Genomic DNA, 10,120 nt, shown 5'->3' on the forward strand with positions numbered 1-10,120 from the left:
AGCCTGATGCGGGGATTGAACTCTGGAACCGTGAGATCATGACCTGAGCTGAAGTGGGATGCTTAACCGACTGAGCTACCCAGGCACCCCTATACATCTGCTTTCTTAACTAGAAAATGGTGACAATAAGATCACTTCCCTTACAGGGTCTTGTTTATAAATTATACACTTAGAAGGATATAGGCTCATAACAATGTGTATAGACCATGGTGAATAAAACGTATATTATTTGCATCAATCAATATTGCTATTCTATACAAAATATTCCCACACATGATTAAAAATGGAGAAGGAAAAATGGTGGATGGAAATTAATTAGAAAGGATTTGGTGAGTGAGGACTCGCAGAAGACAGAAAGGAATTACATATAATATTATAGCATAGCATGCAAAGTAAAAATTTATGATAAGTGGATTCATATGAAAATTATCTAGCCAGCCCTAAATAAGCAAACTGATTATACATTGACCACAGAACAACCATTCAAATCATGTTAAAGTAGAAGGTAGTCTTGTCAAAGATTGAGAATGTCTGTAGACTCACTGTGTTACAATAAAATGTGGTAATGTGTGATGGGTTACCTCAGAAGGAAATGAGTAGTTCCTTCAGAAGAGGTAAACAAGTACTGGCTAAAGAAACAACTAGAAAAGCTAACATACACAACATTCAACATCTTTTTTTGAACTACATAGCCTATAAAGTTCCTTTTCATATATAAATTTGGGATTACAACAAAGAAATATAGATAAAAGTGAAATTTTCCTTTTTAGCAGGGTCTCATCTGGTTTTGGAATCAAGGTAATGCTGGCCTTGTAGAATGAGTTTGGAAGTTTTCCTTCCAATTCTATTTTTTGAAACAATTTGAGAGGAGTATTAACTCTTCTATAAACGTTTGAATTTAGAATTCCCCTGGGAAGCCATCTGGCCCTGGACTTTTGTTTGTTAGGAAATTTTTGATTATACCGATTCAATTTCTTTGCTGGTTATGCATCTGTTCAAATTTTTTATTTCTTCCTGTTTTAGCTTTGGTAGTTTATATGCTTCTAGGAATTTATCCACTTTTTCCAGATTGCCCAAATTTATTGGCATATAATTTTTCATTAAATTATGTTATCATTATATTTCTATGGTGTTGGTTGTAATCTCTCCTCTTTCCTTCATGATTTTATTAACTTGGGTTCTTTCTTCTTTTAGCTAAGTCTATCTAGGGATTTATCAACTTTATTAATTCTTTCAAAGAACCAACTCCTAGTTTCATTGATCTGTTCATTTTATTTGTTTGTTTCTATATCATTTATTTCTGCTGTAATCTTTATTATTTCCTTCTTCTGCTAGATTTAGGATTTATCTGCTGTTCCTTTTCTAGCTCCTTTAGGTGTAAGGTTAGATTGCATTTGAGACTTTTCTTGCTTCTTGATATAGGCCTGTATTGCTACATACTTTCCTCTTATGATCGCTTTGCTACATCCCAAAGGTTTTGGATTATTGTGAATACATTTTAATTTGCTTCCACGTAGTTTTAAAATTTCTTCTTCAGTTGCCTGGTTAACCCATTTATTCTTTGGTGGAATGTTCTTTAACTGCCATGTATTTGTGCTCTTTCCAAATATTTCTTATGGTTGACTTCAAGTTTTATAGCATTGTTGTCTGAAAATATGCATGGTATAATCTCAATCTTTTTGTACTGGTTGAGGCCCGATTTTTGACACAGTATGTGATCCTTTCTGGAGAATGTTTCATGTACACTCAAAAACAATGTGTATTCTGCTTCTTTAGGGTGAAATGTTTTGACTATATCTGTTTAGACCTCGCTAAGAATTACAGGACAATATCCTTGATGAAGATGGATGAACAAATTCTCAACAAGATACTAGCAAATCAAATCCAACAGTTCATTAAAATAATTACTCACCATAAAATAATTATTCACCATGATTTATTCCAGGTCTGTGAAGGCAGTTCAATATTCACAAATCAATCAATGGTGATATTAATAAAAACACATTAATAAAAGAAAGGATAAGAAGCTTATATCCTCTCAATAGATACAGACAAAGCGTTTGACAAAATACAGCATCCTTTCTTGATAAAACCCTCAACAAAGTAGGGATAGAGGGAACATACCTCAATATCATAAAGGCCATATATGAAAGACCCACAGGTAATATCATCCTCAATGGAGAAATGGGAGCTTTTCCTTTATGGTCAGGAAAAAAACAGTGATGTCCACTCTCACCATTGTTATTTAATATAGTACTGGAAGTCCCAGTTTCAGCAGTTAGACAATAAAGAGAAGTAAAAGACATCTAAATTGTCAAGGAAGAAGTCAAGCATTCACCATTCACAGATGCCATGAACCTCTGTTGAAAACTCAAAAGACTCCACCAAGAAATTTCTAGAACTAATACATAAATTCAACAAAGTCACAGGATACAAAATCAACATAGAGAAATCTGTTGCATTTCTATTCACCAATAATGAAGCTGCAGAAAGAGAAATCTAGGAATCAACCGGATTTCCGATTGCACCAAAAACCCTAAGATACTAGGAATAAACCTAACCACAGAGGTAAAGTATCTGTACTCTGAAAACTATAGAATATTTGTGAAAGAAATTGAAAATGGCACAAAGAAATGGAAAAACATTCCATGCTCATGGATTGGAAGGACAAATATTGTTATAAAATCTACACTACCCAAAGGAATTTACACATTTAATACAATCCCTATCAAAATACCACCAGAATTTTTCACAGAGCTAAAACAGTACTAAAATCTGTAGGGAACCAAAAAATATCCTAAATAGCCAAAGCAATCTTGAGAAAGAAAAGCAAACTTGGGGCATCACAATTTTGCACTTCAAGCTATATTACAAAGCTGTAGTCATCAAGTCTGGTACTGGAACAAAACCAGACACACAGAACAATGGGTCAGAATAGAAAACCCATAAGTGGACCTATAACTATATGGTCAACTAATCTTTGATGAAGTAGGAAAGAAGAGCCAGTGAAAAAAAGACAGTTTCTTCAACAAATGGCATTGGGTAAACTGGACAGCGACCTGGAGAAGAATGAAACTGCACCACTCTCCTACACCCTACACAAAAATAAATACGAATTGGATGAAATACCTAAATGTGAGACAGGAAACCATCAAAATCCTATAGGAGAACACAGGCAGCAACCTCTTTGACACTGGCCATAGTAACTTCCTACTAGACATGTCTCCAGAAGCAAGAGAAATAAAAGAAATAATGAACTATTGGACTTTATCAAGATAAAAAAACCTTCTACATAGCAAAGGAAATAATCAACAAAACTAAAAGTCAACCTACAGAATGGGAGAAGATAGTCACAAAAGACATATCTGATAAAGGGTAAGTATTCAAAATCTATAAAGAGCTTACTTATCAAACTCAACACCCAAAAACAAATAATCCAGTTAAGAAATGGGCAGGAGATATGAATAGACATTTTTCCAGAGAAGACATCCAGATGGCTTACAGACACATGGAAAGATGCTCAACATCACTCATCATCAGGGAAATACAAATTGAAACTACAATGAGATGTCACCTCACAACTTTCAGAATGGCTGAAATTAACAAGACAGGAAATAAGGAAATAAGAGATGTTGGTGAGGATGCAGAGAAAGTGGAACCCTCTTATATTGTTGGTGGGAATATAAACTGGCACAGTCACTCTGGAAGACAGTATGGAAGTTCCTCAGAAAGTTAATAATAGAACTGCCCTATGACCCAGCCATTGCACTAGTAGCTATTTACCCAAAGGATACAAAAACACTGAATTGAAGAGACACATGCACCCCAATGTTCATAGCAGCATTATCAACAATAGCCAAATTATGGAAAGAGCCCAAATGCCCATTGACTGATGAATGGTAAGGAAGATCTGGTTTATGCATGTGTGTGTGTGTGTGTAGTGGGATATTACTCAGCCATCAAAAAGAATGAAATCTTGACATTTCCAACAACATGGATGGAGTTAGAGTGTATTCAGCTAAGTGAAACAAGTCAGAGAAATACCATATGATTTCAGTCATATGTGGAATTTAAGAAACAAAACAGATGAACATAGGGGAAGTGGGAAAAGAGAAGGAGGCAAACCATAAGAGACTCTTAACTATAGAGTACAAACTGTGGGTTGATGGAGGGTGGTGGATGGGGGGTAGATTGGTGATGGGTATTAAGGAGGGCACTTGCTGTGATGAACATTGGGTGTTATATGTGTGTGATGAATCACTAAATTCTACTCCTGAAACAAATATTAAATTATATGTTAACTAACCAGGATTTAAATGAAAACTTGAAACAAAACAGTGAAATTTTCATAAAATGAGTAATTGCAGTCAAGCAAGAGTTTATTTGTTGATATTTATGGTCAGGTTTTACCTTATAAAGATTATAGCTCAAGGGTTCAGAAATTATATTAAGAAAGATAAAGGAAGGAAAAATATCAAATACATATAAAAAGAAATTCTCCCTATAGATGCTTTTGAGAAAAAAAGGTGATTTTTAAAGAGAAAAATATTAAATCAAATGCAGAGAATTACCTCATGTCAAAACAGAGTATGTAAATTATTTCTAGAGCATTACACCTCAAAGACCACCCAGACTAATTTTGTGTGTGTGACAGAGGGGGATTTCCTTTGATGCTAATCAAGCTTAAACTTCAGAGACTTTAATTTATGTCTCTATAAAGCTACCTAATTAAAATAAAAGAAGGTTAATGAAGGTGTGTGTATTCTTGAAGCTTCGCAAAATGTAGGCCGTTTACTAAGTGTGACTAAGGTCAAGTGTTAAAAGTCATAGTCACATGTGTTAAAAGTCATGTTTATATTTGTCAAAAGCCATGCTCATATGTCACCCCCCTTTCTTGACAATGCATCCACATGATAGGGTGTCTTCTAAGTAGGTATTTGGGTAACTTTCCTTACATCCAGCCCTCCATTAGTTAGCTCATAAGGCTCCCATTTTTAGATACATTCACAGAGTATTAAGGAGACAATTTGAACTATATGACTAGCTTATATCCCTGGCCTTGTTAATTGGTGATAAAGCTCGTATTTTGATAATTGTTGTTATTTTGTATCTAGTACCTAACAGTGAACTCTTGTAAGGAGACACGGGTATGAATTAATTTCATCACAAGGGCACAGTCACCTAGGGATCAAGATGGCCCTATGCATGATGGCCCTGACTCAACTAAAGTACTATGTTTCTCCACTTTTTTGTGCCTTATTTTTAGGCAAATTGTGCAACCCCTTACTCCCAGAATAAGCTTTGCCTCTTTCCTACGACTGTTGAAGGCCTTCTCCTGTCACTATCTCACCATCTTACTTTACACTTCACTTTTTCTTTCTATCCCATCTTTAACACACCCATCTTTATCAACACATCTTTCTTAACACAACAAATATGATAGTCTCTGAGAAGTGTATTTCTCCCTTGTTTCTTGTATTACTACTTATTTACTATATTGTATACATATTCATCATTTTTCAATAGATTGTAACTTCTTTAATAGAAATATCCATGATTCACATTACTTTTCTATCTTTTTGAGACTTTTAACAGAGTAGACATTCAATAAATGTATATTGAATAGTTTTTTGATAAATGATAGGTTGCAGGTTTCTTATGTTAGGGACATAGTTGCCAAATATCTGTATTAACAGCTCTTAAAGTCACTTATGTGAGTACAGTTAAATTCACTGGCATTCATTTGGAAAATAAAAACATAAATTTTGTACCAGTGTCTGAACCTGCACATCTGTTGTCATAGTAGAAATAAATTTTCATTTGGTTTTGTAATCCTGTAGTCAAAAATAACATCTTTCATGTGTTTTAAAAGAATCTCGACCACAATAATTTAAGAATACTTTACTTTCAATTCTTTAATTAAAATGCTTATTAACCATTTATTTCTTTTTTTGAAATTCTTTAATATTTATTTATTTTTGAGAGAAAGACAGAGTGCAATCCAGGAGGGTCAGAGAGAGAGAGGGAGACACAGAATCTGAAGCAGGCTCCAGGCTCCAAGCTGTCAGCACAGAGCCCAACGCGGGGTCGAACCCACAGACCGTTGAGACCATGACCTAAGCTGAAGTAGGAAGCCCAACCGACGGAGCCACCCAGCCACCTCCCATTTTTTTCTTATTTTACAATGTCTTTATTTTTAGTGCAATCCAGAAAAGAAAATGAATGTGACTTAATAATATAAGAATGCTTGGCTTTGGCTGGGTAAAGTTTACAGCCTTATTTTTTCAGTCTCAGGGGATTTATAAAACTCAGAGGAGTTTAAAAAGTTGGTCTGTGAACCATGCTGACGAATCTTAAAATGTGTGATATTTTTCTCCCTTGCAGGACCTTAGAAGAGCCCCTATGCCATGCTTATTAATCCTCATTTTTTTTTATTTGCTTTTATGTTGGTAGGTAGAACCTAAAAAAAACTCACACTACCAGTAGCCTGAGAATTCCACTGGAGCATACTAAAGCAACTGTGACACAGGTGTATGTGTATGTGATCAAGTTTAAAGATATAAATCTGGGACTATGCAATGTATAGCCCTATGAACTTTGTAATGGAGCTATTGCTGCTGGACTTGATAGGGTAACAGCAACCATATTACCCTCTCACTTAAAACAACTTAAAAAATAAAGAAAATATATAGAACAGAATTTTTCAGATGTTAGCCCTAGGACAGAACACTTCAAACGCAATCAACCAGTTACTACCAATTTAATATATAAAATGTATATAGATGTGAATTTTTATTCCATGATTGAATAAGACCCTGCTTAGTCGTTATAGCTTTTCTAGACAAACTACGCCAAAACAGAGAAACCACAGACCAATACTTTCACAGGAACTCAGGAGAGTTTACTGATTTCATGACTCAACTAAGGATATTTTCAGAAAGATCATATAACTACACCTATTTCCACATTGAATCCTCATTTCAAATGCCTCAAATTGTCTCAACCATGTCATCACAAAAAGAGGTTTAGGAATTATTAGGAAAGATTAGCAGAACCAGTTTGTAATGGTTCTTCACTTTAAATGTAATGGTTTTATTCTGTGATCTTCTACCCAGTGATCACGTGTGTGTGTGTGTGTGTGTGTGTGTATGTGTGTGTGTGTGTGTATACACACACGTGCATATGAACTCTTAGGGCTGGGGTAGGCAGCCTTACACAATCAGCACCTGAACTCATCCCTGGATTTAAATATTACCTCATTTTGTTCAGTTATGAGTGTCTTCCTTGATGGTCACTCCAACAGATTTGATGAACAAAAAGATTACATAGAATCTAGAAAACAAAATCTGGAGTAGTACATGCATCCCAATTTAACTAAATTCCAATCATAAAAGAAAATGGATACATTTTAACATAGACTAGTGCCAAAAGGTGCTATGATCACCCCAATAGAGAACATGTATGTGCATTAAAGAAATCCAAGTAGATACAAACATTTGAAATTTCCACTTATATTTCTTTCCATGTGAGTAAATAGTATCTCCTCATTTTCATAAGTAACCAAGCTGCACTAAGAAAAAATGCATTATGATACAAAAAATTAAATGTTATTCTGTTAGGTATATCTGGCTAAAAGGTATTGAAACAGTGATAATAGTTACTACAAACTGGGAATGTTTACATTATGACTTTTTCCCTCTGTTAAATTCTGCCACAGCCATTTAAAAGTTATTTTTTATGAATTGTGAATTCTCAAAACAATTTCAGATTAACAGCACTATACGCATATACAGCAATAACAGATTCTTGGAAAATTAGAAATAACAGATACTTGGAAAGTTAGAAAAGGTGGCTAATTGTGTAAAGAAAATAAGGCACTCACATTATAAAGAAAGTAAGGTCTCACATTTGTTCACTGGGAAGCTTTCAACTGACAGGCTGCTGTGATCTCTCCTATCTACTCCAGCCTCTCAACAAATATCCTTGTTCAAATATCTGCCCAGTAATTTTTCTATTCTCACCTTCAAGTCCTTTGCAAAACCAGATAATATGCTTGGAAACACCTATTTTCTCCTTCCACCATGCTGTTACTATTTTATCAGACGTACCCAAATTTCTTATCATTCTGGACATTTCCTAGTTTAACCAGAAAACAGACATCTGCTACCTGTAAACCATTTTTTTTGGAAAAAGATTTCACATAGCAGTTCCCTTGTCACTTCATTTCGATTAAGTGCTTTTTAGGTCCTCTCCTCTAAAACATACTTTGACATAAAGCTTATTTTACTGTCTCCGTATTTGTGTCATATATATATATATGTCATATATGTATATATACATATATATATATACACACATATATATACATACATATATACATACATATATACGTATATACATATACATATATATGTATGTATATATATATGCGTATATATATATACATATATATATATATATATATATATATATATGGCTTTTAAATATATTGTGTTTGTATGATGTTCTCTTCCTTATTTTTACTGGGTTACTAGAAGCCAGGAAACTTGTCTATAACTCAACAAATGTCCATCTCTGTCTAGTTCTCAAGAAGGTGCTCATGAAAAGTCTTTCAGTGTAGAAGAAAATCTATCAGCCTGCTACATCAGTGAAGATTGTTTCTGAACCTCCAGGAAAGCCACAGATATTCTCACAGAAAAATGCTTCCATAAGAATTTTCAGTACATTTTTAAATTAAAACAAAATAAGCCCATTGTCAAAAGGAAGCAAATTTCTTTTGGCCCAAAATGTATACTTTCCGAGGCTTACAAGTTATTTTCTGATGGATTGAATTAAAAGTATAACAGTTGCTGTCATTTATTATTGGTTAAAATGTTGAATTTAAAGATTCTATTCATAATTCCATATGGAATAGCTATCTTTTTAAATTGAAACTTGAGGGATTTTACTTGTTTTCTTTTTGTTTTTCCCCTTTGGTAGAGAATGAGGACTGGTTGCTACAGCAACAGATTTATTCTCCACGTACATTGGTACTTTCATCAGATGCTCACTCTGACACTGAGTTCTGCTTCTGAATGTCTGACTTTACAACCACAGCTAATTGCAAAACCTGTAACAATTCCAGTCTGTTGCCCTAAAGGTTAATGCAAAACTTGTAGTATTGAAGAAAATGTGGATTGCCAAAACAATTCTTAGGAAGAACAGAGCAAAACAAGTAATTACATTTTTAAGTCTTTAGTCAGAAATATTAAACTTTAGATTATCTGTAGCTGTTAGGCTTATAAAATACCTTTGGGAAGTAAGAAAAAAAATGTCAGTTTTCCCTTTCTTCATTTTCTCCATCGCTCTTCAACCATGGTTCTTGAATTAGAACTAGAATATTATATTGCATTTCAATCACTTGGCTTTTCAACTGAAGAATTTAACTCCTGAACCAGGGGAGGAAGTTAAACTCGCAACGTTTGGGTTTTCTACTATATGAACCACATTTTTTATCTCTTATTGATTGTTTACTTTCTAAAAACATGGTGTGTTTGAAAGCTGCAGAATATACCTACCATATTAGAAAACAAAACTGAATATTCAAAGGTTTTGCTTTGTCAGGATTTACAAAGAGCGAAGGGGTGAAACATGTTAACCCTAAAAAGAGTTTTTGGAAATATCAATCAACAGAGCAGAAATGCAAAAAATAAAAATAAAAATTGAAAAATAAAAAAAAATCAGCAGAAAAGGAAGTTTCTTAGAAAGAAAAGTAAAAAACCGAAAGACCTACTGCATAGGAATAAAAGGGGTAAATACCGAGCAAGTCCAGGGGATTCAATATTCAATTACTACTCCCAGCACTGTGATGATTCCATCTGTGAGAACGACTTCCAACTGGCAAACCCTCCAGGAACATCACTGTGCTTTGCCTAACTGCCATTCTGTACCAGACTCAACAGATTTATTCCAGATTTATGGGCACTGCTAGGCTCCAACTCCACCAGCCAATAATGAAACAGCAACAACACCAAAACAACGTACTTTTTAAAAAGATAAATAATTTCCTTTAATTAAGAAATCACAAGGGTCTTGCTTTCCAAAATGTCATTTGGAAGGAAATTTCAGTCTTCTACTGTTT

The 10,120-nt window shown here is 34.2% G+C and overlaps 1 long non-coding RNA gene across 1 annotated transcript in view; it reads right to left on the bottom strand.

Moving 5' to 3' along the window:
• The window catches only part of LOC125934329 (uncharacterized), a 68,714-nt gene extending 58,837 nt beyond the window's left edge, over positions 1-9,877 (bottom strand). The window contains exon 1 of the long non-coding RNA XR_007461322.1: positions 9,799-9,877. This is a non-coding gene — a long non-coding RNA (uncharacterized LOC125934329). The remainder of the gene's footprint in view (positions 1-9,798) is intronic.
• Between the last annotated feature and the right edge of the window lie 243 nt (positions 9,878-10,120).

This window comes from Panthera uncia (assembly GCF_023721935.1).
Source record: "Panthera uncia isolate 11264 chromosome A1 unlocalized genomic scaffold, Puncia_PCG_1.0 HiC_scaffold_17, whole genome shotgun sequence".
Classification (NCBI taxonomy): Eukaryota; Metazoa; Chordata; class Mammalia; order Carnivora; family Felidae; genus Panthera; species Panthera uncia.